Source organism: Leptopilina heterotoma, unplaced genomic scaffold (assembly GCF_015476425.1).
Source record: "Leptopilina heterotoma isolate Lh14 unplaced genomic scaffold, ASM1547642v1 Lhet_16, whole genome shotgun sequence".
Taxonomy (NCBI): domain Eukaryota; kingdom Metazoa; phylum Arthropoda; class Insecta; order Hymenoptera; family Figitidae; genus Leptopilina; species Leptopilina heterotoma.
Genome location: NW_025110874.1, coordinates 2672711 through 2700015, shown reverse-complemented (window position 1 = coordinate 2700015; position 27305 = coordinate 2672711). Strand labels below are relative to the sequence as shown.

General features: G+C 26.6%; 1 protein-coding gene and 1 non-coding gene across 2 annotated transcripts in view; both read right to left on the bottom strand.

Annotated features, from left to right (window-relative positions):
* Positions 1-27305, bottom strand: part of LOC122498765 (RNA pseudouridylate synthase domain-containing protein 2-like) — a 486414-nt gene that overhangs the window by 424499 nt on the left and 34610 nt on the right. The gene's annotated exons all lie outside the window — the stretch shown is intronic.
* Positions 25688-25761, bottom strand: Trnai-aau. The gene has a single exon. It is a non-coding gene; the product is annotated as a tRNA-Ile (tRNA).

Genomic DNA, 27305 nt, shown 5'->3' with positions numbered 1-27305 from the left:
ATAATTTACATCGACACCTGGACTCAGGACCTTCCATTTTGGCTGGCCCGAAAACAATTTGAGGGAAATCTACTGCATTCTTTGTTTTTGCTAGACAAAGTTATTTCCTCGACCTCGCACAAAAGCTTGTTGGGCCTACGACTCTAAGAATAATTTTAAAAGTTAAGTAACTAATACTTTTAAATTTTGTTCCCATTGAAATTCTCGATTGATTCCACAAAGTTCTAATTTTGTTTCAGTGTACCTGAAGACATCTGGATCTACTCTTTCTCTCTCATTCTAATTGCACAGGATTCAAATAAAAACTTTAATAATTTAACTTCAATTTAACAGTTACTCTTTCATAAAACCTGTACTTTAATACCAGAGCCTTCCGCTCTGTGAATAAATCAGGTATTGAATCACCGATGCCGGACAATTTAAATATATATAATTTGGGATATGTTTAGTTTCTTTCTGAGACATAACAGTGATTAATAATAAAACAAAACAATTTTTTTTGAAGCTCTGGATGTTAAAAACATTGAACTAAAATGGTATAAGTAGGTAAATCAATTTCTTAATTAATGTAAGTAATTAATTATATTTATTTATCTAATTAAAAACATTTAATTTATTTGACCATATGCATGAACAAAAACGTTATATACATTCAGACTATAAATAGCATATTTATGTATTAAAATAATAAAAAAATATTTCCTTTAATATGCATTTAATAGTGGGGTAAGTGTCCCAATTACCGATGCATTTAAACTTTTCCACTTTTTAAAAGCATTTCTATGTAACTATTTGACACAAAAAGTTGATTTTCATTTAATTTCTATTTCTGTGTATCAAACAGTAACATAAAAAATTTTTTATTGTGCTTAGGTCTTAAAACAAATCTAAAAGAATTTTTTCAATACAAAAAAAAAAATAACAAAAAACCTGACACCCCTTGATATTATGTACTCTAATAACACCACATTTGATACTCCGTCGTCTATTGTTAACGCCTTCGCTGACTTATTTTCTAAAACATTGTAAAGCTACTAAATAGCCTAGTAATAACATCACACATTAAAGCCAAATTTTGAATCAGAGTCAGATAACATCTCCAGTTTTATAATTAAGGACTGTGAAATGTCTTAGCTGATCCTTTAACTACTATTTTCAACTTAGCTTTAAAAACAAAAGTTTTCCCTCAAGAATGGAAGAATGTTAAAATCATTCCTGTCTATAACGCCGGGGAGAAATCTCTCGTGACTAACTATAGACCAATTGCTCTTATTCAGAATTTTGCAAAAGTTTTCGAACGTGCTGTACATAGTATAATTCAAACTTCTTTATCTACCATTATTATTATTGATGAGCAACATCATGGCTGCTTTAAAAATCGATCTATACAGTCACTAACTTAACTATTTTTACGAACATAGTCAATTCAACATTACAATAAGACTTACAAATCGATGTTGTTTATCTGGACTTCTCCAAGGCTTTTGACAAGATAGATCATGAGATTATTTCAAACAAACAATTTCAGCTTAAATTGCCTCACAATCTTAAAGATTTAATCCTAAACTACTTATTAAACAGGTCACGCCAGGTCACGGAGGGTGACTTCTCTTCCTACAAATTTTTTCCTCGTACGGGTGTCCCACAAGGCTCCTCTCTTGGTTCTCCACTCTTCACCGTCTACATAAATGACATTACCTTAAATATCGACTCCTACATCCTACTTTTCGCAGATGATGTGAAACTTTTTCATATAATAAAATCCTTCGACGATACCACTTCTCTTCAAGATGATTTGCTAAAAATCAACTCATGGTCCACATTTAACCTATTATCTCTAAATGTCATGTCCTTTCCTTTACTAGAAAAATCAATCCTTTTTATAGCACCTACAAAATCAACAATGTTGAACTTGAGAGAGTGTTTTCTACTTTTGAGTTTTGGAGGCATTATATAGGATTTTAAATAGAGATAATGAAGAAGCTCAAATTGGGTTATTAAGAACGATTTTATTGGGGTTAGTATTTTCAATAATTCAGTATACATATAGAATATTATGAAGCTTCTTTTTCTATAAGAGATTCAGTTTTTGGCGATTTTAGCTCTATTTTTTTAACTACAGGATTTCATGGAGCCCATGTTATTATTGGGAGAATAATAACAAATTATTTATTTTATTTCCAAAAAAATTGCTTTTGCGGTGGTCAAGATATCTTTTGACTGCTTCATCTAAAATCAAAATACAAAAAATTTTCTGCTAGTGGGTAAGTATATCTCGTGACTGAACGAAGGGTTTTTGAAGAAATTGAAATTTGGATTCTTGACAGTGTCTTTTGTCAAAAGTTACAATATTTAGAACCATTAAGACCATGTAAAATCGGTTTTAATTAACAAAAAAATATTCATTCATTCAATCACGAGCTATACTCATCCAACAACAGAAAATATTCGGTTTTTGATGAACCGGTCAGAAGATATCGTGACCACCGCTTTTTGGGAGGGTTCTCAAATTCACAAAGTACCTGTTGGTACGGGCCTCATTTTAAATATTTAAACATGAAACCTGATTTAGATTTATTTTTCTATTCTTTATCTAAATCTACTTCTACAGTTGAGCACTACATCGATATCTGCCTTAATAATTGTTAAATGCGACACTATGACAATATTTCTTCTATAATTAATATTTCTTCGTTTTCGTTATAACTTCAAATTATTTTTCTTGTAAACTTATCTCGTTACCCATGTATGGCCCAAAAGGACTGCGGGATCTTGATTTATAAATAAATAAATTATTTCTTATCACAATTGTTTTAATTATATAAAAGTAATTAGACCATCGGTGATTCGGTCAAGCTCGGTAATAGGGACACTTAGCCTACATTAAAATAAGGAAATAATCTGAATATAATTAAAGATGATTAAGAGAATGTTATCGAGCTCAATTAATATACTAAAATTATTAATAGCAGCATATTTGGACAATTGTATAAAATTACATATATAGAAACATTATATTTATCTTAATATATTATCGTGGAATCAAATTTTGCAATGGAAATCCGATTGCATCTGTTATTGCAAAATAAAGTTTGTAAATGATACACATGTCGGTAAAAGGTCGCAAAAAGTGTATCATGTTTGATAGATTTATTACGAAATACCCAGCGCGGTAACGCGTGTGTAATAGCACATTCCGTAACCTAGTGTGTAAAATGACTCGATCCTTAATGGTTTAACGAACTTTAGGCATGCACATAAATGTAAAATCATCGTCGATTTATGGACGCGACGAGTAAATATAAAACAAACACTATTACACACTCTATTAAAATAAGTCGAAAGTCATTACCAAACTAATTATCACTAATACTGTATATTTACACACTTTATTTTCATATTTACTTTTATCTTTCGTAATTTTTTAAACGTTTTAATATGTATTGAAATTTTTTAAAAATAAGATTTTTATTTTTTAGAACTAAATTTTTATGTAAATATTAAAAAAATTTCAAGGAAATTATACATAGGTAGTAAAGTAGTACAAAACATATGGTCATGAGAGAGAAATTAAAGAAGCGTTGCAGTTTTAGTTTACCATATCGCGTACTCTTGATGATGAAGCGCAGAGAGTAAACAAAAAAGACAAAAAAAAACCACAAGAATGACAAAGAGCACTTTTCATGTAAAAAGCTTTGTGCGGAACGTTACTGGCAAATCAACCTACGAGGACCAACAACTATTTCCGGAATATACTTTATTTTCAGTTTTCAATTTCACCTCTATTGCTTTTCACAGTGTATTGTGCAATCTGCAATTTTGAAAGTCTACCAAATGTTGTAATGAAAAAAAAATACTTAAATCCTGTTTTTTATGGTATCTTCAACAATGTTCTTTATGTTACAATCGACAGTAAATGAAATTTATTTTAAGAATTTTGAAAAAACTACAATACTTCGTTAGTTGCACTTTGCATAAATGGCAAGATTTTGTTCAGAAACTGATTATTTTTTATATTATTTTTAAAAATTAAAAATTCATTGATTATTTGATCAAAAAAGTGCGGTTTTAACTTATCAATTAAAATCGCACTTTTTTAAATTATTTAAACAATTTATGGTTTATGGGTTTTAAATTATTCTAATTTGAAATTAAATAATAGCTAGCTTATCATAAACTAAAATAAAAGATTTTCATGAAAATTTTTTCTGCATTAATTGAAGATCGAAAGTAACACTAAATAATAATAGACCTAATAAATAAGTACTGCTTATTTATTATGTAAAAAGTATTTTAATAATAGCATCAATTTTCAGCTATCAAACACGAGACAACTGTTCCATGTAAATTTTTAATTTAATCAAATATTAACATTATCGGTAAAATTTTGGTAGCATAAAACATGTATAAAACATAAATATTATATAACATTTTATTTTATCCTTAATTTACAGTATGTAAATAAAAAAAATTTATAATTTATTTTCTATTGCTGGAAAATGTTTGGGGGAAGTTTCTTAATTAATTACGTTCGTTTACTAATAAATATTGTAAATTTTACAAAAATTATTCTTTGTTGTATGAAAAAAAAAATTTTTTATTTTTATTAACAAATAAAAAATTTCAGACATTTTTTATGAAAAATCTGCCTCGAAGAATTAATGCGCAATTTAATAAGCTATAATTAAAAGAAAGTTTATTAAATTTCGTTAAAAATTGAGGCCTTAAACTTGTTTTTTCCAAAGTTGATTGATTTTTGTTAAACTCAAGAAGAAAAAATGTACACAACTCCTTGCGTACACAATATATGTTTCAAGTACTTGACTACATACTCTAATACATAAAATAATAATAAGTTTACACAGAAAAAATTTGATGACAAATACTTACTCATAAAACAAAACGTTTCTTTTTCCAAAAAATTTAATCATTCTTAACATTATGATGAGGCTGAGGTCCGCAACGTTTTTAAAAACGAATAAATAATGCGACAGTTTTTTTTTTAATTTTGAATTCTGAATCGCACATGAAAATTAGAGATGAATTTAACTTGAAAACAAATTCATTTTTCGTTTTTAAAAAAGTTGCGGGCTTCAGCTTCATACAATAGGATGACTCTTAAAATAATGGGTTTAATGTGCAGCAAAAAAGCGAACATTATATAACGTAATCAAAGATGAAAAAAGAATGCAAAAAATGTATTAAATTATATATTATAATTAGAAAAAAAAATTAAAAAAAAAAAATAACGCGTACAATATTGACTGTCGGCAAAAGTTCATACAAGGTAAATGTGACACAACTTTCCCAGACAAATCGACAAGAAAACACTTTTGTAATATCTATCTTTTCAGGACATGTCCTAAAAGAGTCAAAACGATGTATAAGATGAATTCTTCATGGAATAATTAATCAGAACCCAATTGCAACAGGTTAAATGTTCTTAATTAATCAATTTGCGGTTAAAGGTAAATTATAAATGAGAAGAGAATAAAATTTCTATTTAAACTTTGTTCTATAAATTTGTCATCACTTTAAATTTAACATCTAGTAAAATTAAAATTTTTCCCTTTTCGACATTCGCCACAATTATTAATTTAAAGATAACCAACAAAAAAAATTACAGAAATAAATCTTTTATATTTGAGCAGTTTCATTTTACCAATTTAAAGAAACAGCTGACTCAACAAAACAAGCAGAGAATATAGCAGAACATTTCACAAAATTTTCATGCGCGCGATTTCTATGCTTGAGAGGGTCACTTATATAGCAATCTCAACAATTCGTTTTTGAAGCGGAAAGTGTTGATAACAATAGTTCTATTTATATACAGAATTTGATATATTTTTCAAAAAATATCTTTAAAATAATAATAAAAAAAGTAGTAGTTCTCTTTAATTAAGAAAATTTGCATTTGCAAACAAGTATTAATTACAGCACTACACTTAACATATTCCATAAATTATGAATTTTTCATTATTTCACAAAACAAATATTGGGAAAAGTTAATTTATTTTTGCATGAAAAGCAGACTTATAATGGAAAGATGTTATCTGAAAGGTGGGTTATGTATCTCGTGAATCGGATCGACATTCGACTAATGGCATGTCGTCTTTCTGGTTCAAGGTCAAATTGTCGTTATTGAGGATCGAGAAGAATGACAAGACGTCTCAAGCAAGAATTGCGCAAGAAATGGTATAGACGAAGATCAAATGCTAGCCAAATGTAAAGAAAACTCATGCATCTACATACCACGACCCTGACATATTCATAAAAAAGTACAAATAACGATCCACCAGTAGCTAACTATAATTTTGACACATAGAAAATTATGCATGTCATTTTTTACGAACATATTAACTTTTTCAATAAGTCACCGGCCAAGAGGCAGATATGATGTAAAAATTCAAGTCAAAATCACAAATCATCATATATAACGTCATTGTTTAGGTCAACTTACTCAGAAAATGTACAAAATTTCGTAAAGTAGGTCCAAATTTAAAAGAAAAATCGAAACATCAAAATGCAGTTGAAATTCACAGGTCAAAAGTGATGACTAAAAATTAAGTCACCTAAGTTAAGTTAAATTAAGATGATTTTGTTTTATTTGTTGTTATAATTAAAAAATTGTTAATTCTTTATTACAATATAAATTTTTTTCACAAAGTACACGGAGAAACTTTTTCTTCTAATATTGAATATATTTGGTTATCTTTATTCTAAAAGTACGTTAGAATGTGAGGATTTTTCGTGCGTTGTGCTAATAATTTCAACATTAATACGAAAATATGATAAGTTCGTTATATATTAAGCAACCTTCGGTGTACAAAAATTACTATCTGCATTAGAAATAGTCTTATTTTTCTTTAGAAAAGAATAAAATGCTAGTTTTTGTTTGTAAAATAATACGGTAATTCTAACCTTTTTTCCACATATAGATAGAATATATAACAGACATTCTAACGTAACATACCAATTTTGGAAGGACTGCGGGCGGACTTAACCGATTTCGCCCGAGCATCACCGAGTCCATCACCTGACGTCGCGAACTAACCCTAATGTTTTCGAAGTTGAAATTCACACGTGTATGAAAGAAAAAAACCTTTTATTAATAAACGTGAATGTCTCCTCATGCCAAATTAAATTCAAGAACTGTTCCTCAATATAACATAATTTTTTTCACGACTTTTACTTATTTACATAATTTGATTAGTAAGTTATTTTAAAAAATGCTCTCTCTCGAAGGCACATATTTTTCCACTCGTTTAATATATAAGGACGATTCAGCTGTGTACTTCTAACGAATCGTGCGATCTTTCGGTTTCCGTGACCAATCGTCGTGTCTTTACTTGCGTGTGCGTGTGTGCGTTAATAATATAGGTTAGGTTCTTACGTCGTGTTAAATATATTTACCTACAGTTACAGTGACATACACTAATGCCATCTACCATCAGATCCAAGTATCACTATCGTCTCTATGAGTATCTATAGACAATTAATTTGTTGTGTTTCTTTTTAATTCATGGCTTTCCCAACTTTGCAAAAATTATTATTTTCTTTCTAAAACAACATACTAATTTTCGTTAGTTTCCTTATGAAGAACTGTAAAATATATACTGAATGAGTGTTTTTGATAGTCTCAATAGCAATTTCTATAACCTATGTCGTTTTTCCCTTGAATCTAACCTAACATACTAAAATGTCTCACCAGTTTTAAGAATTAGTGGTATTAAAAGTTTCTCCGTGTAGAATAAAGTTGTGGGTAAGGAAAAAAATATCAACAATTTAAAAATATGCAAAAATTAAAAATTTACCAAGAAGCTTTCTTCAATTAAAATATGTTAAAAAATATATTTTCTATTTAAAAGAAATTTTAAAAGAGATATGGTTGTTAATTTACATTTTTAACGTGCTTTTTTCAAGGTTGGACCACATAAATTTTTTAGTTTTTAAACTAACAGGGTGTCTAGGTCCTCAAAGTCCTAGAATTCCTGGAAATGTCCTGGAATTTGAAAAAATGTCCTGAAATGTCCTTACATGTCCTGGATTTTGAACTTTTGTTCTTGAATTTTCCACATTTTGCTTTTCAATATTCAATAATTAAAAAATTTTACTTAAATTTAAAAAAATAATTTTTTTGATCCATCAAAAAATAATTTCAATTTGTCATTTGATTAAAGAAACTGGTATCTACAATATTGATTTTTAACTCTTTTTATAATAAAATAAATATTTCTGTTCGAGTAGGTTAATTTAAATTATGTTAATCGTAATATGAAATAATATTATGCGCAGGGTTGCCAAAAATTTCAATTTTGTTTTTCCCTGACTTTTCCCTGATTTCCAGACAAAATTTTCACTTCTTCCCTGACTCAAAAGAACATTAATATAACTTCTTTTTTTTAAAAATATTTAATCATTATTATTTTTCTATAGAAATTAAGATTCTCAAATTCACTAACTTTTGAGAATATTTTATAATAAAACATGAAGAAAATGATCACTCCGAGTCTTCGACTCGGAATAATCGATTTCCTCATGTTTTATAATAAATTTAAGATGGCAAAGTAATAAAATCATTATTTTATTTCATAAGAATATTGTAACTAAAAATTCAAATTTTCAAAGATTTTAATTTTAACCCTTTTCAAAATTCAATTATTTCTAAAATTTCACGCTATATGTTTTTAATATTCAATTATAATTTAAAACTTTAAGTGAAATTCATTTTTTAATCAATTTTTATTAGAAAATTTCCCAAGAATTCAATTATTTAAATACAAAAATAAATAATTTATTCAGTAATTGCATGTTTTTTAAAATTGAATTTTTATAAAGAATTTTATCAAAATTTTTAATAACAATTGAATTCTTTTGGCGAATTTAAAAAAAAATTGTAAGAATAAATGTAATTTTCTATCATTTTATTTAAAATTTTATAAAAATAATTGAAATTCTGCGATAAGTTTTGTTATTTATGAAAATAATTGAATTCTTGCAAAGAATTTTATTAAAATTTTTTTTAAAGAATTGAATTCGAGTGAATAATATTTTATTTGTAAAAATAATTGAATTCCAGAGAAAAATATTATTATTTATGAAAATAATTCATTTCTTGTGAAGAATTTTATTCAAATTTTTTTAAATAATTGAATTTTTCAGAATTTTTAAAAATTTTTTAAAAATAATTAAATTCTATCTAGAAATTTTAATAAAAAATTAAAAATAACTGAAATCTGACAAAGAATTAAAAAAAAATTTTTTTTAAAATAATTGAAGCGTTTTCTGCAGAAACAGCATAAGTCCGTAATTCGCGAAATTGTTCAGGAATCAATAAAAACTGTTTTTCTCGTAAATGTTAAGATTTTTTTTAATTCGGCTTTTTGCATTATATTCTACTAACCTATAAGTTAAAAAATCCAATATGATTAATTAATTATCTACTTAATATAAAAAATTAAAAAATAAATTAACATTTGGACTTATGCTGTTTCTGCACAAAATGAAATGAAAAACACAGAAAATTTATTAAATCTAGTGAAATATCAAAGTTTTATGAAATATTTAATAACATTTATTTAAAATATTAAATTTGGATAATTTTGAGTAACATTTTATAAATAATAAAATTGTTTTAAGAATAAATTTAACCAATTTTCAATATTTTATAATTTTAAAATAATTCAGTCACCACTGTCACTTTTTGCTTCCCATGAGTGTTTTTATTTATAATATAAACGGTTTAATATAAATTATTAAAATACGTCAAAAATATCACAAATATATATAAAACTTATCATGGATTTGTGCTGTTTCTGCACAAAATGATATTTTAATTATTTTTTTTAAGGGTTTAGAGTTTAGTTACTTACGCAATATTTTACCAGATTGAAAAGCTTCATTTAAAGATAAATTTTCAATAAAAAAGTGATTTTCGAAAAAAATTGACTTTTGCGGTTTTTGCACAAAACGCTTCAATTGAATTTCTGTCAAATTGTTTATTTTTGAAAGAATTTTATTAAAATTTCTTAAATAATTGAATTGCTTAGAAGAATTTGATTTTTTACGAAAATAATTGAATTGTTTCGAAGAGCTGTTTTACAAACATTTTTGACAATAATTGTATTTCTAGAAAAAATGTTGTATTTTAAGAAAATAATTGTATTCTATGACCGATTTTATTATAATTTTTCAAGTTTATAAAGCATTTTATCAAAATTTTTAAAAATAATTGAATTCTCAAGAAAAAAAAATTGATTTCTAGCGAATAATTTTATTCAAATTCTTTTAAATAATTGAATTCCTATAAAAAAAAATGGATTATTTGTGAAAATAATTGAATTCTTAAGAAGAAATGTATTGAAAACAATTGAATTGTATAGGGAAATTTTATTAAAATTGCAATTTAATGAACTAAATCTGGCAAAGAATTTTGTCAACATTTTCTTAAATAATAAAATTATTAAATGAATTTTAATTACATTTTTCGAAATTTGAATTCTTTGGAGAAACTTCATTAAAAAATTAAAAATAATCGAATTGTTGCTAAAAATTTATAAAAAAAAACTGATAAGTAATTGAATTCCTGTTAAATTTTTATTAAAATTTTGTTTAAATAATAGAATTCTTTTGGAAAATTTTATTAAAATAGTAGATATTAAAAATAATTGAAATAAGAAAAATTTTTGAAAATAATTGAAATTTTGACAAGAATTTTAATAAATTTTTTGAAAATAATTGAATTTAGGAGAATATTTTTATTATTTATACAGATAATTGAAATTTGGACGAGAATTTTTAAAAATTTTTGAACATAATTGAATTTAAGCTTTTGTTTACAAATTCTTGGTTAGACATATAATGTGAAAAAGTGTAAAAAGTGTGTGTTTTATTTATTAAATAAAAGTGTAAATTATTTTTTTTATTTATTTACATTGCGAATTGTCACTGAAAAACACGAGTTTACTGTCTAGTTAAAAAATTGAAATGCGGTGGAAGTCAAAGTCAAATCAAAATCGAAAAAAGTTTAAAACGATAAAGTTGTAGAGAACATTTTTCTTAACAAACTAAGCCATTATTAATTAAAATTTCAACATAGTTTTAAAAACAAATTATAAGCAAGGATGTTAGTAAAAGTAATTATAGTGTTTGTTAAATTTCCAATTGAAATGAAATAATAATCATAGAGAGGAAGTTAATTACTCAGAGAAGATCGAAAGTAACACTACATAATAATAGACCTAATAAATAAGTATTGCTTATTTATTATGTAAAAAGTATTTTAATAATAGCATCAATTTCCAGCTATCAAACACGAGACAACTGTTCCATGTAAATTTTTAATTTAATCAAATATTAACATTATCGGTAAAATTTTGGTAGCATAAAACATGTAAAACATAAATATTATATAACATTTCATTTTATCCTTAATTTACAGTGCTTTACTGTTTGAATTTTTTTTTAATGAATTTATTACGCGAGTTTTGCTTTTGTGGATGAAATCTTTTAAATCTTCATGCAATTAAACTTAGCTAGTGAAAGTCGCAATTTAACTTTGATTTAACAGCAAATTACTTTGTTAACTAGAATTAAAATTTATTGCTAAAGTTATCTGTAACTTGAAATAAAAAGAAACCACCGAATTTTTTAATACATACATATACCCACATACATTTTTATATCGAACGGAATATTTTATTTATTATATATTTTATTTCATATTTTCAATTTAATTTTCATTTCTTCGACAAATTCTAAATTAAATTCTTCATTAAAATTTAATTAATTATTGAAATAAATCATACATCGAAGAATATTTTTTATAACACTTTTGATGAAATTGTTTTAAAAATGAAAAATATTTCACTCTGACAATAAAAAAATTTGTGATAAATGTTAACAATTAAAATATAAATCGAGAGAATAATTTTTTGCATATATCAGATACAGTTTGTTGTCAAGCTAAAAATTCACATCAGTCAATTAATTTTTCAACAAAAAAAAAACAATATATAGAGTATATTTTTATATTTATAAAATTTCTTCTTGAAATAAAAAATAATTATATTAATAAAACATATTCGGTATATTTGAAAAAAGTTAATAATTAATTTTGTTAAAGAAGAAAAGAATTTCCGTATTCAATAAGTAATTAAAACGCTGATAAACAACTCTTAGGTGTTAAAAATGACATCGATTATGATAATAGTTGGAAACCTATTGAAATATTCATTATATTAAAGAAAAGTGTTTAAATATCTACATCAGATTATTACTGAATGTTATAAGTTATAAAATAAAATGAGCAATATGACTTTCAGGAAATGCGTTCTAGGTGAATGTTTCATTTACAAGTTATAGTTGTGTATTTCGTGATTGCTTTGCCTAACGGGTTCGAGGTCCGACGCCCCGGATATTATGCTATAAAAAATACAAGAAAAGTGAATAGTGCATTACTCGATCACTGCAACGACCACTCACCAAGGGACTTTCACTTGAAAACGGCACAACGCGACGCAACGCAAGGCTGACCGGCACGCGTCGAAATCGAACTGTCCAAAAATCAATGCCTATTTTCACAAATAGCGAACGCTGAGTGCACAACTCGTTTTTCTCCATTTCCTTCGATGGAAATTCTAGGCGATAAAAATAGTTTTATTTTGAATCAACTGTCCCTTACAAGGTTAGAAAAAATCAATGGTGTTTATAAACTGCTAAACAAGTCTTGCTAAACACTATTAAAGTATATATCTCTAAATAGCAATTCGGGTATATTTATTATTTTTGCATTAGAATAATCAGAGAAAATTGAAAAATTATCAGAATGGTCTGACTTTTACTATAAAACCTTATTTCTGCTTTCTTGGGACAAAAATAAGGCGTTACTGTAATATTTAATAATGAATTAATATTATATTTATAATGATAGTAACAGATAGTATTTGCAACAGTTTAATCCTTCTAAGATTTTACTAACACCAGCAGGGTTGCCGCACGCTTTTGCTCATTTCAAATTCCCTGACTTTTACAGGTTTTCCAGGTTAAAAATAGTATATTAAGCAACAAGGTACGTAAAGGCAGCCATTAAGTCCCGTGTTACTTACGATATTTTTTATTCCAAAGGCACAAAAGTGGCGATTTCAGATAGCAGACGACAGGGAGTAAAAGTCATTCACTTGTTCGACTTGTATAAAAATGGCGGCCTTTTTTTCCCATGAGCACAAATAACGCATGGAACTAGCTGTTTTTTTTGCCCATGGAAAAAAAAGGTCGCCATTTTTATTCAAGTGGACAAATGAATGGCATTTAGTTCCTGTCGGCTGCTATCTAAAAGCGCCTATTTTGTGCCTGAGGTATGAAAACGGAATTTTTACAGGTTTTTAAAACTACATTTATATTTTACAAAATCTTTGATTCAAACCTTTTTGAAATTAAACAACTTATAAAAAATTGTTATAAAACATGAAGAAATCGATCACTCCGAGTCTTCGACTCGGAGCAATCGATATCTTCATGTTTTATAAATAATTAAAAATGACCGACTAATAAAATCATTATTTTATACTATAAGAATATTGTTATTATAACTTATTCAAAATTACTCTCATTATTTAAATTCAATTATTGTTTTCCACAATTTTTTAACTAAAATTCTTCTTTATAAAGTGTAAATTAATTATTATTAATAATTTCTTAAAAATTTCTTTCAACATTTTCAAATCCTTTTGTTTACAATTCAATTTTACGAAATTCCATCGATTATTCAGGTATTCGGAAATTCTTCAATCAAATATATATTTGAAAATAAAAACTTCAAATAACTTCAGAAAAATTCAATTCAACTTTTACAAAAAAATTAAATCTACACAATTTTAAGTTAAAAGTATGAAAAATTCAAACATTCAAAGATTACAATTTGAGACCTGCTTTTCAAAACTCAATTATTATCTAAAGTTTTAACTGAAATTCATATTTCAATCAATTATTATTAGAAAATTCTACGACAATTCAATTATTTAAATACAAAAAAAATAATTTATTGAAGAATTCAATGTTTTTTAAAATTCAACTCTCACCCAAGCAAAAATTGACAACTGGCGCAGTACTGCGCCAGTACTGCCCAGTACTGGCGGAGTACTGGCCGCCATGGTTGAACCAGTACTAGCATTTGACCGAAATGATAACGCTTTTCAGTACTGGTTCGATGTTACTGGCGCAGTACTGCGCCAGTACTGCCCAGTACTGGCGCAGTACTGGCAGCCAGTACTGGTTTAGTACTGGCGCAGTACTGGTTCAGTACTGGTTTAGTACCCGTGTAGAAAAATCTTCTGGCGCTGGCCTGAATCAGACCAGACCGTCTATTTTCCAATCTGGTGGAAAATTTATTAAAATTCAATATAAATATAATAAAAAAAAATTAATTTATATTTGCAAACATGTAATAATCCCCAACTTTTAACTTTTAATCAAATTAATGTTTACAACGCAGAATAAACGCAAACCTATAACAAAATAAAATTTGCCATTGTGGGGAATCGAACCCACGACCTACGGACTTTTAGCCTAATACTCTAGCCACTACCCTATCGAAGCTACAGGATAATAAATTTTAATTTTCGACACCTTTGACACTTACAATTAATAAAGAGCGTTTAACTGCGTAATTAAGTTAAATTATTATTTAATTGAATTAAATTCAAAAAAACCAAATAAGTAAATTACCTAATAAATTTCCATAAATTACCTCTAAAATATCCATAAATTACCATAAATTACCGACATTAAATATTTTAGGTCTAATTTGTGTTTTACATATTTTAATAAATTATCGTATAAATTTTCATTAATTACCGCATAAATTTCCATAAATTACCGTAAAATTTCCATAAATGACTGAAATCCAAAATTTTAATAATAATTTTTGCTTTACATGTCTTTACTATATTATTGCGAAAATTTCTATAAATTACCGCAAAAATTTCCATAAATTGCTAAAATAAAAGTTTTTAATTGTAACTTATGTGGAACATATCTTTACGAATTATTGCGAAAGTTTCTATAAATTACTGCATAAATTTCCATTAATTATAATTCCTAACTGACTATTGTCAGTTTGCCGTGTTAGCAATACTGGCACAGTACTGGCGTAGTACTGGTTTGCCAGTGTTGTTTTCGCAATACTGGCACAGTACTGGCATAGTACTGGCATACCAGTCTTAAAGGGCAGTACTGGCGTAGTACAGAAATTTTAATGAAACCAGTACTGAACCAGTACTGGCAAGCTAACTGCTGGCATGCCAGTACTGGTGCAATACTGCGCCAGTTGTGAATACTGGCATTTGACAGAAATTTTTGCTTGGGGCATTTAAAGAATTTTATCAACAAATTTTTAAATAGGTAATTAAAATTCTTTTGACGAATTTTAATAAAATTTTAAAGAACAATTTCATTTTTCGAGAAATTAGATTAAAAATGTATTAAAAATAATTGAATTTCTGTAAATAAATTTCATTAAATTGAGAAAAGTTTTTGAAAATAATTGCAATTTTGTCAAGAATTTTATTAAAATTTTTTTAAATATGTAATTGAAATATTGCCAAGAATTTTATTAAAATTTTTAAAAATAATCGAATTTTAGAGAAAAGTTTTAATATTTATAAAAATAATTGAAATTTTGACTATAACTTTTATGAAACTTTTGACCATAATTGAATTTCTGCTAAGAATTTTATTACTTTTGAAAATAATTGAATTCTTTTGACGAATTTTAATAAAATTTTTAAGTATAATAACATTTTTTGAGGAATTCGATTAAAATTGTATCAAAAATAATTGAAATTGTGCAATGAGTTTTATTATTTATGAAAATAATAATTGAATCCCTGTAAAAAATTGTATTACATATTTATAAAAATAATTGAATATCTGTAAACATAAATTGAATATTTTTGAAAATAATAGAATTATTGCGAAGAAATTTATAAAAAAAATTTTAAAATAATTCATTTCTTTTGGAAAATTTTATTAAAATAGTAGATATTGAAATTTATTGACTGGAGGAGAATTTTGGAAAAAAAATTGAATTTTTTAAAAAGAATTTTATTAAAATTTTTGAAAATATTTGAATTTTGGAGAAAAATTTTAATATTTATAAAGATAATTGAAATTTCGACGATAAATTTTTTAAACTTTTGACCATAATTTAATTTCTGCGAAGAATTTTATTACTTTTGAAAATAATTGAATTTCTTTGATAAATTTGAATAAAATTTTTAAGAATAATTATACATTTTCGAGAAATCCCATTAAAATTGTATTAAAAATAATTGAAATTTTACGATGAGTTTTATTATTTATGAAAATAATTGAAAATCTATAAATTTTTTGATTATTTATGAAAATAATTGAATTATTGCGAAGAAAAATTGCAAAGGCAACTCCTTTAAAATTGAATTAAGAAAATTGAATTAAAGAAAAATTAGATTTCAAGAATAAGCACAATAACTTTAGAAAACAATAATTTTCCAGGATTCCAATAAAAATTCCCTGACTTTTCCAGGTTTTTTCAAGGTTTATAAAAATTCCCTGACATTTCCAGGTTTTCCAGGTTTTTCCAGGTTGCGTGGCAACCCTGCACCAGAAAGGATTATTAAAATAATCCATTTTGATGTTATTTTTTACTATGAATGAATATTTACTTTAAATCAAACACCAAGTCCAAAGATTTGTCAAAATTCGACGAATTTAGCTTCACCAAAGACAATAATTAACTAACTAACTTAATTACTAACTAACTTATTAAACTACTATCTTAGTTACTGACTAACTTAGTAAGTTAGTTCGTAACTAAGTTAACTAGTTAGTTAGAAACTAAGTCAAGTAAGTAAGTTAGCTAGTTAGTAAAATAGTTAGTTAGTAAGTTAGCTAGTTAGCCAGTTAGTTAATTTGTAATTAAGTTTCTAAGTTAATAACTAAGTTAAGTAAGTTAGTTAGTAAATTAATTAGTAATTAAGTTTGTAAGTTAGTTAGTAAATTAGTTAGTTAGTTATAGTAAACGATGACTTGGTTTTGATTTGAAGTAAAATTTCATTCATATAGTAAAAAATAAAACCAAAATGGATTATTTTAATCCTGTTTGGTGTTAATTTAATCTGCAACGCGTTTTAATACCTCGCAATTTACAGTGTTATGAAACTGTAACTGGCACCTAGTTATCAGCACCCACTTAATTTTGAGCATTTATTTTTAAAGTGAAACATTTTTTAAGAAGCTATAACTAGCACCCAGTAATCAGCACCTACTAGTTAAAAGTGCTTATATAGGCCTAAAACGGTCCGAAATAAAAATTTCCTAAAAAATATAATTTCATCAAATTGTTACGTCCGAAGATAAAACATAGTTTCTATTTTTTATGAAAAATTAATAGTTAAAAAAAATGAGTCAATGTAAGTGAAACAATGAGTTAATTGTATAAAATTTATTTATTATTAATCACAGTGGTGTGATTCTACTTAGGAAAAAATTTAACTACAACAGTTAAGAATATTGCAAATTAAAACAAAGTTTAAAATAAGTCTTTCTGACTATTTTATAGCGTTAATCTTTTATATTCAAATTGTAAACAAGCAAAATTTTAAGGTTCTCTTTGTTTTCGTACATATACTGAAATGTAAATTCTTGAACAAGCAAGTTGTGTAGACCTATATGGCACTGAGTCTGTAGGCTTTTAATTTACATACGGTAGGCACATACTAGAATATTAAAAATATTTATGTGACACTTTTACTCTTATAAAATACATATTTATGTGCAAAATAATTTTAAAAAATATATAAAAAGAAGTGCAACAGAATTAGAAAAATTTAAATATATATATAGGAAAATGGCAAGATAAATGAAGTAACTAGTAATAAATAAGAATTCATAAACTAATTCCTATATAAAACCACACTATTGCAGCTGGAATAAATACCTATATGTAAACATCATCCGTAACTGCGCTTTTTTTCCTTCACGTTTTAATAGTTCCTAAAGACAATGGCAAGAAATAATAGATTGAGCAATAACAAGCTATTTTCTTTTCTGCAAAAATATTTGGCAGAGTCAAATGTGAGCTTTGTGATGCCAGAATGGTCATCACATGTCTAAGAGGAACTTAAAATCATTTTCTTCTGTTCTCACACATACATTCCCCCTTCTATTATAACTCACATTTGTGTATGTGTGTGTGTGTGTAAATAGAGACTGGAATCGAGCAAATTAGAGAGGTACAGAAAACCAACTAAGTTTATAAATAAATTACTGAAAATAATTGGTCACATACCCATTAATCAGTCAGGACATGTTGCCTTTACCAACTTTTACTGAAAGTTATTTCCACCTACATATTCAAGTCTCCCAACACAATTTTCATTATCAAAACTGTAGTATATTAAATTCCCTTTAATTAAATATATATAAATACATATTGTATAATATACTGATTGACCCAATTTTAGAATTTGTACTCGAGATTATTTTTTAAGATTAAACACAAAACAGAGAGAGGGTGTGTGAAAAAGAAAAGTTGGTCAAGAGCTATTGTAGCTTTAAAATAGAGTCAAGTAAAATTCTAATAAGTTGTTTGATATCATTTTCTAAATCAGTTTGATCGGTTAGCCAAAAGCGATGAAACTGATCCGTTCTTATCCTTCCATCACAGAATGGCTCTTGATCGCAATTTCAACTTGATCACACCGTCCGATAAACTTTAACTGGCGTGGAGCCGTTTCATAGACCACAAAGATGATATCGTAAAACTATATTTGGAAGAGTAAGGAGTCTAGCAAAACTATATACACGAAGAGAAATTTCTATCGAAAATTATTGTACTGCCACCTGAAGACAAATGCAAAAAAATACTTCTTAATATTTTCATAAACTTTTCTTTACTTACACGAGGATGAGTGAACAACTTCATTCCAAAAATAGGTGACACTTTTGATATCTTAAAATAAGGAGTGAGAGAGGAAAACAGTATCTTCCATTTTAGAATAAAATTGATTAATTTTGATACTTTTTTAAATTTTCTATAGCGCAACATAATTTCAGATACTGAAATATTTTTTCACCATTTTGAATTTTTTAAAACAAACTTTAGATTCGTAATCAACAGCTCCTTGTTTTAAAAAGAAATTAATCACAGGAATTTAAAAAAAGACAAAAGTCTTAAGGTTACAAATTAGATTAAAATTTTCATTCAGTGCTGCTATGGTAATAAATAAATATCTATTTTAATATTAATAATTTAAAATAGTACATTGGAATGTTTACCCACGTGACAAAGTTCCCGGGAATGATACCGAGAAATTTGAAAACGAAAACCAAAAATTCTTGGAATTCAATAACTTCTAGATACTTCATGTACTTCAAAATAATTTACGACATTTCAAGTACATTTCTAAATACTTTAATTACGAGTGTTTCAAGAAGCTTCAGGATATATTACACAGTAAACTTCAGATAACTCTAAATTCTGTTCAGAACAATGTATACTACAAGACACTTAATGTGCTTTAAGATATCTTAGAATATTTTAAAATAATTCCTAGTATTTCAAGGTAGAATATAGAGTGGGTCAAAACCGCCAAATTGCTTTTATTTTCGCGTCGTACGTTTTATAAACATTACGTTTGACATGAATGTTAGTTATGACAGTCTGAACATGTGTCTTCAGCCATTCGCTATACTGGCTACTATTACATTGTTATATAATTGAAAGTCAAAGGCTCCTTGGAACTTATTATTTCTCCTCAAATCTACTAATAAGAAGAAACAATTAACGCGATCCTAAAAGGAAAGAATCAACAAATTTCTGCGCCTTTCAATTTTTTTTCGAAATTTTTTTTTATTTAATTTAAGAAAAAAATATAATTACTTCCGAAACATTTAAAAAATTTCAAATAATAAAAAAATTGTTAAACTTGTTTCTATTTCACTTATGAAACTGTTATTCGGCAGTCCTTTTGGTAAACAGCTTGAAACTCCTAAGACGGGCGGAGAATGTCAGAACTACCATTCACGACGAATGTTTGGTCGTTAACACGTACAACACGAAAATAAAAGCGAATTGGTGGTTTCACTCCACTCTACTGTACTTTAGAATTATTTTCAATTATTACAAGTTAACCCACGGAGAAAACGCTGGATGAATTTGACCCATAACAAATTTTTAACTGATAAATTTGTAGATAAATTTGAAACAAGTGTGGTCCATTAGGCTCTGATACACAGGAAAAAAAAGTCTGACTCCGTTTACACCTTAAATTCAGCCCATGTATTTCACATAAGTCTGTCCTTGTTTAACGGGGCTGACTCCGTTTACACCTTAAATTCAGCCTCAAAAATAGGCTGAAAGTAAAACTTTTTTTTTAGTGTGTATATAATATAGTTAGAGTCTTAAACTATTGTGAATATGCCTTCTTTTTACAGTGATATTGGTAAAATGTACACTTTATATACGTAAAATCGATTCGTTTCAAATTTCAAAATAAATTCTCAATTTTTTAAGGAACGCTAAAGGACTATGTTTTTAATATTCTAGAACATATGTTTTGAGAGTATTCATTTAAATTTTTGGCTCAAAATATTAAAAATAAAAAAGTTACCATTTTCTTAATCCGAAAACAATTTATCACGTCAAAGAAACATCTCATAACAGGGTTGCCACGCAACCTGGAAACCTGGAAAACCTGGAAATGTCAGGGAATTTTTATAAACCTTGAAAAAACCTTGGAAAGTCAGGGAACTTTGATTGGAATCCTGGAAAATTATTGTTTTCTAAAGTTATTGTGCTTATTCTTGAAATCTAATTTTTCTTTAATTCAATTTTCTTAATTCAATTTTAAAAAAGTTGCCTTTACAATTTTTCTTCGCAATAATTCAATTATTTTCATAAATAATCAAAAAATTTATAGATTTACAATTATTTTCATAAATAATAAAACTCATCGCAAAATTTCAATTATTTTTAATACAATTTTAATGGGATTTCTCGAAAAATGTATAATTATTCTTACAAATTTTATTAAAATTCATCAAAGAAATTCAATTATTTTCAAAAGTGATAAAATTCTTCGCAGAAATTCAATTATGGTCAAAAGTTTAAAAAATTTATCGTCAAAATTTCAATTATCTTTATAAATATTAAAATTTTTCACCAAAATTCAATTATTTTCAAAAATTTTAATGAAATTCTTTTTAACAAATTCAATTTTTTTTCAAAAATTCTCCTCCAGTCAATGATTTTCAATATCTACTATTTTTAAAAAAAATTTCCAAAAGAAATGAATTTTTCTATAAATTTCTTCGCAATAAATCTATTATTTTAAAAAATATTCAATTTATATGTTTACAGAGATTCAATTATTTTTATAAATGTGTAATAAAATTTTTTACAGGGATTCAATTATTATTTTTATTGATAATAAAACTCATTGCAGAATTTCAATTATTTTTTAATACAATTTTAATCGAATTCCTCGAAAAATGTGATTATTCTTAAAATTTTATTAAAATTCGACAAAATAATGCAATTATTTAAAAATTTGTTAATAAAATTCTTTATGAGAATTCAATTTTGAGAAACATTCAATTATTCAATAAATTATTTATTTTTGTATTAAAAATAATTAGGTATTCAAAAAGAAATATTATTAAAAAATTCGTCTCAAAAATTAAATTATTTTCAAAAGTAATAAAATTCTTAGCAGAAATTCAATTATAGTCAAAAGTTTAATAAAAGTTATAGTCAAAATTTCAATTATTTTTATTAATATTAAAATTTTTCTCTAAAATTCAATTATTTTCAAAATTTTTAATCAAATTCTTGGCAATATTTCAATTATTTAAAAAAAATTTAATAAAATTCTTGACAAAATTTCAATTATTTTTAAAAACTTTTCTCAATTCAATGAAATTTTTTTACAGAAATTCAATTATTTTTAATACATTTTTAATGTAATTTCTCGAAAAATGAAAATATTGTTAAAAATTTTATTAAAATTCGTCAAAAGATTTTTTATTACTTATTTAAAAATTTGTTGATAAAATTCTTCAAATAAGAGTTGAATTTTAAAAAACATTTAATTCTTCAATAAATTATTTTTTTGTATTTAAATAATTGAATTGTCGTAGAATTTTCTAATAATAATTGATTCAAATATGAATTTCAGTTAAAACTTTAGATAATAATTGAGTTTTGAAAAGGTTTCAAATTATAATCTTTTAATGTTTGAATTTTTTATACTTTTAACTTAAAATTGTGTAGATTTAATTTTTTTGTAAAAGTTGAATTGAATTTTTTTGAAGTTATTTAAATTTTTTATTTTTTAATATATATTTGATTGAAGAATTTCGAATACCTGAATAATCGATGAAATTTCGTAAAATTGAATTTGTAAACAAAAGGATTTGAAAATGTTGAAAGAAATTTTTCAGAAATTAATTAATTTAAAGAAAAATTTTAGTTAAAAATTGTGGAAAACAATAATTGAATTAAAATAATGAAAGTAATTTTGAATAAGTTAGAGTAACAATATTCTTATAATAGGTATAAAATAATGATTTTATCGGTCCAACATTTTTAATTACTATAAAACATGAAGATATCGAATGCTCCGAGTCGAAGACTCGGAGTGATCGATATTTTCATGTTTAATAACAATTTTTTATAAGATGTTTCATTTCAAAAAGGTTAGAATTAAAAATTTTGTAAAATATAAATGTAGTTTTAAAAACCTGGAGAAATTCTATTTTTTAACCTGGAAAACCTGAAAAAGTCAGGGAATTTGAAATGAGCAAAAGCGTGGCAACCCTGCATAAGTTTCCAAATAAATCTCGGCAAAAATTATTATTTCACTTAACCCTCCTGTTATACTCTACTTCAAATAATTACAGACAAACGGTTAATTTTGTAAATTTATCAAATAAAGAATTTAATGTAAAGAACAACAAAATGTATTTTCCATTTTGATATGTTACTGCAAAAAATCTTTGCTTTATCAAAGATATATTCATATTGAGAATAAACATAATAAAAACCCCTATAAATATGTATGATGTAGATGTAAATAAACTTAAATCTACATAAACGATAAGGGGTAAAGAATCATTAAGATTTCCTTCAAAGTATATTTTTTCTTTGCAAAAAAGTAAATATATGGAAATATGGCGGAACGTAATGTCAATTTCGAGTTATTAACTGGTCACTATATACCAAACGAAAGATAGCTGAATCAGCGCGAGTACATTCTGCCGGTTGATAATAAACCGGGTTTCACTCCCCACTTTATATCTATATACACGTATATAGATCCAGAACTGGATCAACTGTTCGACGGGAGACTACCAGTGTGTGTAAGGGAAGTTCTTCGAAAGAACGATAACGGTTAGCAAAGTCGTTAAGCGAGGATGACCGCACTTCTTCCCTGGAGCGTTAAACCATGTTTCGCGAGATTCGCGGAGACGTAAAACGATCCAGAACACGGCTTTACAACTGGATATGTGCCACAACCAATTCTCTCATTCTATTGATTATTCAGAAGCAGATGATTGCAATCTACAAATGGTTTTAAACACATTTTTTTTCTCTTTTCAAATTTCCTATATAGAAAAAATATTTCCATCCAGTCAGTAATGAATATAAACAAAAAAATCACAATCAAATAATTATAAAACAAAAAAAATACCAAATCTTCAAAAAATGTAATGTATCTTTGAGTTAGAGATGAAATTTATTAGAAATTCTATAATCAATATGACTATTATTTGAAAACAAGATGATTGATAACTTCCTCTAGTGGAAAGACAAAGCATGTGTCACACATGGACTTAAAAATAAAGCTGCGGACAAACTATAACACTTGTCTCAAGAACTGTGTTATTTTAAAGCGTGGAAAAAAACAGGAATGAAAAAGGTGTCAAAAACAAAACACTTTCCGTTAAATTCTGTAATTTAGAAAATATCTCTTTTCAAATCCATCATATTCCATATAGTGAAAAGTTCCAGCTGAGAAAATATTACCAGCCATCGTGACATATTGTCTCCAGCTTGGTTAAAAATGAAAATAGACACGTCTTTAAGTATTTATGATTTATGGAAATCTATATGGTTCTTTGTATTCTTCTACAGAAAAACGGTGTAATTTGAGAAGGAGAGGACTCCAGGACTAGGTATTTTTGTGTCGTCGATAATGGACCACAGTTCTCTCTCTCTCTTCTCTAAAGTGGTAACGACTTGTTAATGTATAATATGGCTAACGAGCTTTGCTCTTTAACTTTCCCACAAAAAGCTCTTTAAGTATTAATATGACAGTAAACGTTGCGAAGTAAAACACGTAGCGTACGATGATATAAGGTATTTGCATAATTATGCAAATAAATATACACCTTAAATAAGATTTACTAAATAATACAAATTTTAATACAATTACACTGTCTCTTAAAATTTTGCTTCTTTTTATATTTGTAACTTAACCAAAAAATAATGATAATAAATGTTTTTTGTTTTTCATACTTGAAAAAAATTTGCAACATGCAGATAATCATAGAAAAAACATTGTACTTTCTGAGACTATTTTTAAAAAATGTCTAAGAGTTTGAAAAAAAACCATAAAAATTAATCGAGACATCAAAAATATCACTTTCAGAAGAGTCACCCATATATAAGAGGAAAATATGCATTCAATTTAGAGGAATCAGCATGAAATCAAGATTACTTTTTTTAGGGTGTATATTGTATGCTTCAAAAGTAAAGGATTTTCCTCTTGGAAAATTAGTAAATTACTAAATACTCTCTCACTCTTCAAGCTTTGCTTGAAGCAAGAACACTCACACATGCATTTGGTCGGCCACAGAGTACGCATCCACGAACTCCTCTGGCTGTGAGAACAAACACAGCCAAGCCTCTACACGTTACCTCGTCTCTTCAACTGAAACCTTCCCTTCTCCCCTTTGGGCCTACAAGCCTAGGGACTAGAGCATCATAACAAATGCACATGCATCTTGACGGCTGACTCAACGCTGTAAGATATATGTATATACATCTTTTATTTTGTTTCATGCATTATTCGAAACCTACAGAAGCATCAGTTTGACAAGAGCTTTAACAGTTTGTTGTAATTTCTCGTTTGCAATAAAATGACTAAAGACTGTAAGTTAGATACGTATATGCATATTTATATACATGCAAACCACATATGTATACCAGTACCTTACATTAATGTAGGTCAATTATAATCTTTATTTATTTACAAATTTTACAATATAATTATAATTTATATCTTTAGTTATTAAACAAGTTTCTGAAATGTATCAAATTCACAATTCCGTTCTCGCAAAAACTGCATTAAGTCAGAAACGTCAGCAAAATGCAATGTTCATTGGTCCCGAAAGATTTTCCCTACATCTAATTCTAAAAATCCTTATTAGACAAAATTACCCTACTTTCGCATCAAGGCAGAGAGAAGAGGCTTGTCACAAAATTTCAATCATTACTGTACAATTTTCCTCTTCAAGCGATGAACACCTACCCGCTTGTTCCCCAACCAGTTATCTTACAATAAATATAAAAATACAAGAAAATTTAATAAAAATAATAAGTTCTTAATTTATTGATTAAATATTTTTTAAAAAAACGAAAAAAAATTGGCCCGTGGGGGGATCGAACCCGCGGCCTTCGCGTTATTAGCACGACGCTCTAACCAACTGAGCTAACGGGCCTGGAGAAGTGGCCCGCACATGCTCTACTAGCCAGAGAAGGGACAAACTTATGTTTATAAACCAGATTTTATCCAGCTGTAATGCAAGATACAGAAAATTCCGATTGATGAATCGACCTACAGAAAGTATTTTATAATTATAATTTAAATTTCAGTTTTAAGATGCCGCGTACAGACGTTTGTAATGACTGTTTTGAAAGTGAAAGACATGAAGTAGAATCTGAGGAAATAGCTTATCACAAAAAAAAAGTTAAAGAATATCATAAAATGAATGAAAGGTTTTTGTGGAAAATATTGTTGCAAGTTCGATTACACAGTTATTTGATAATCACCCATAAAGTATTGAGAGCGAAAGGAGTTGTGTGATGAATTGATGAACGAAACTATACATATCTATTTTTATTCTACTAACCACTTTGGATGTATATTTATATGATATTTTTAAACTTGAATATTATAAAATTTCTTGATATATGAATTTTGAACTTAAAAATATTTGATTTTTAAAATGAAATTAAAACTTACTTATAGAAGTTTATGTAGGTACCAAACATTATTATTAGAGAAAAGAAATTGATTTGCAAATAATTTAAAAACTAATGTTGTTCCTGTAGTTCAGACTTTGCCTTTAAGACTTAAAATTTCTTATGCTTGATATGCTTGATACTATACTGCTTTTCATATATGCTTTTCAAACTGGAAGCTACCATACAAAAATGCGTTAATCACAACTAATCTACCATGTTCTCTCCGATTATACTCATTTATTTTGATCCTAACTTGAGTCGTTTCCACGCCATTAATTGGATAATGCTATAAATTCAAATTTCGTGTTAAAGTTGTTACAAAATTTATATTTTGAAGCAAACGACAAAGTGGAATCTCTATCTGTGTTATAAATTACAGTAATGCATTCGAGCGAGAAATTCTAGAATAAAATTTTCTAAATATCAGAGGTAATATAAATATTTCATATTTATCATATAAAAAGTATTTTAATAATAGCATCAATTTAAAACTAGCATCTACGCGAGAATTCTTATACAATTAAATTTTATAGTCTTATATCCCACTTCTTTTATGAAAGGAAAAAAATAAAAATTAGTACACCACTAATTATTTTCCCGTAAAGTTTAGTTTAGGAAAAATGATTGAAAAGATACGATCAATCTTAGTAAAAATTGTCTTCGGCTTCTGTTAGAAAATATGAGACCTTCAAGAAAAATGACCCCAGTTCTAAAAATATTTCCATTGAGCTGCGTTCAGTCAGAATCATTACATCGATGACAGACAACCAGGAAGCGCACCGATTCTATGTATTTGACGAGTCTTTTTGGCATTTGAACCAACAAAAATCGACTGTCTTAGTTTTAAGTTGTGACTCCTGTTGAATAACGAATCCGACATTTAACTCGAAAGAGTTAAATAACAGAAAGAAAACCTCACTACAATTCTTACCTTCAATTGAAAAAAATCAAACGATACATTTTAATGAAAAAGTAAATTAAAACTTACTCTCTCAAGTTCTTCGAATATTAATGCGGA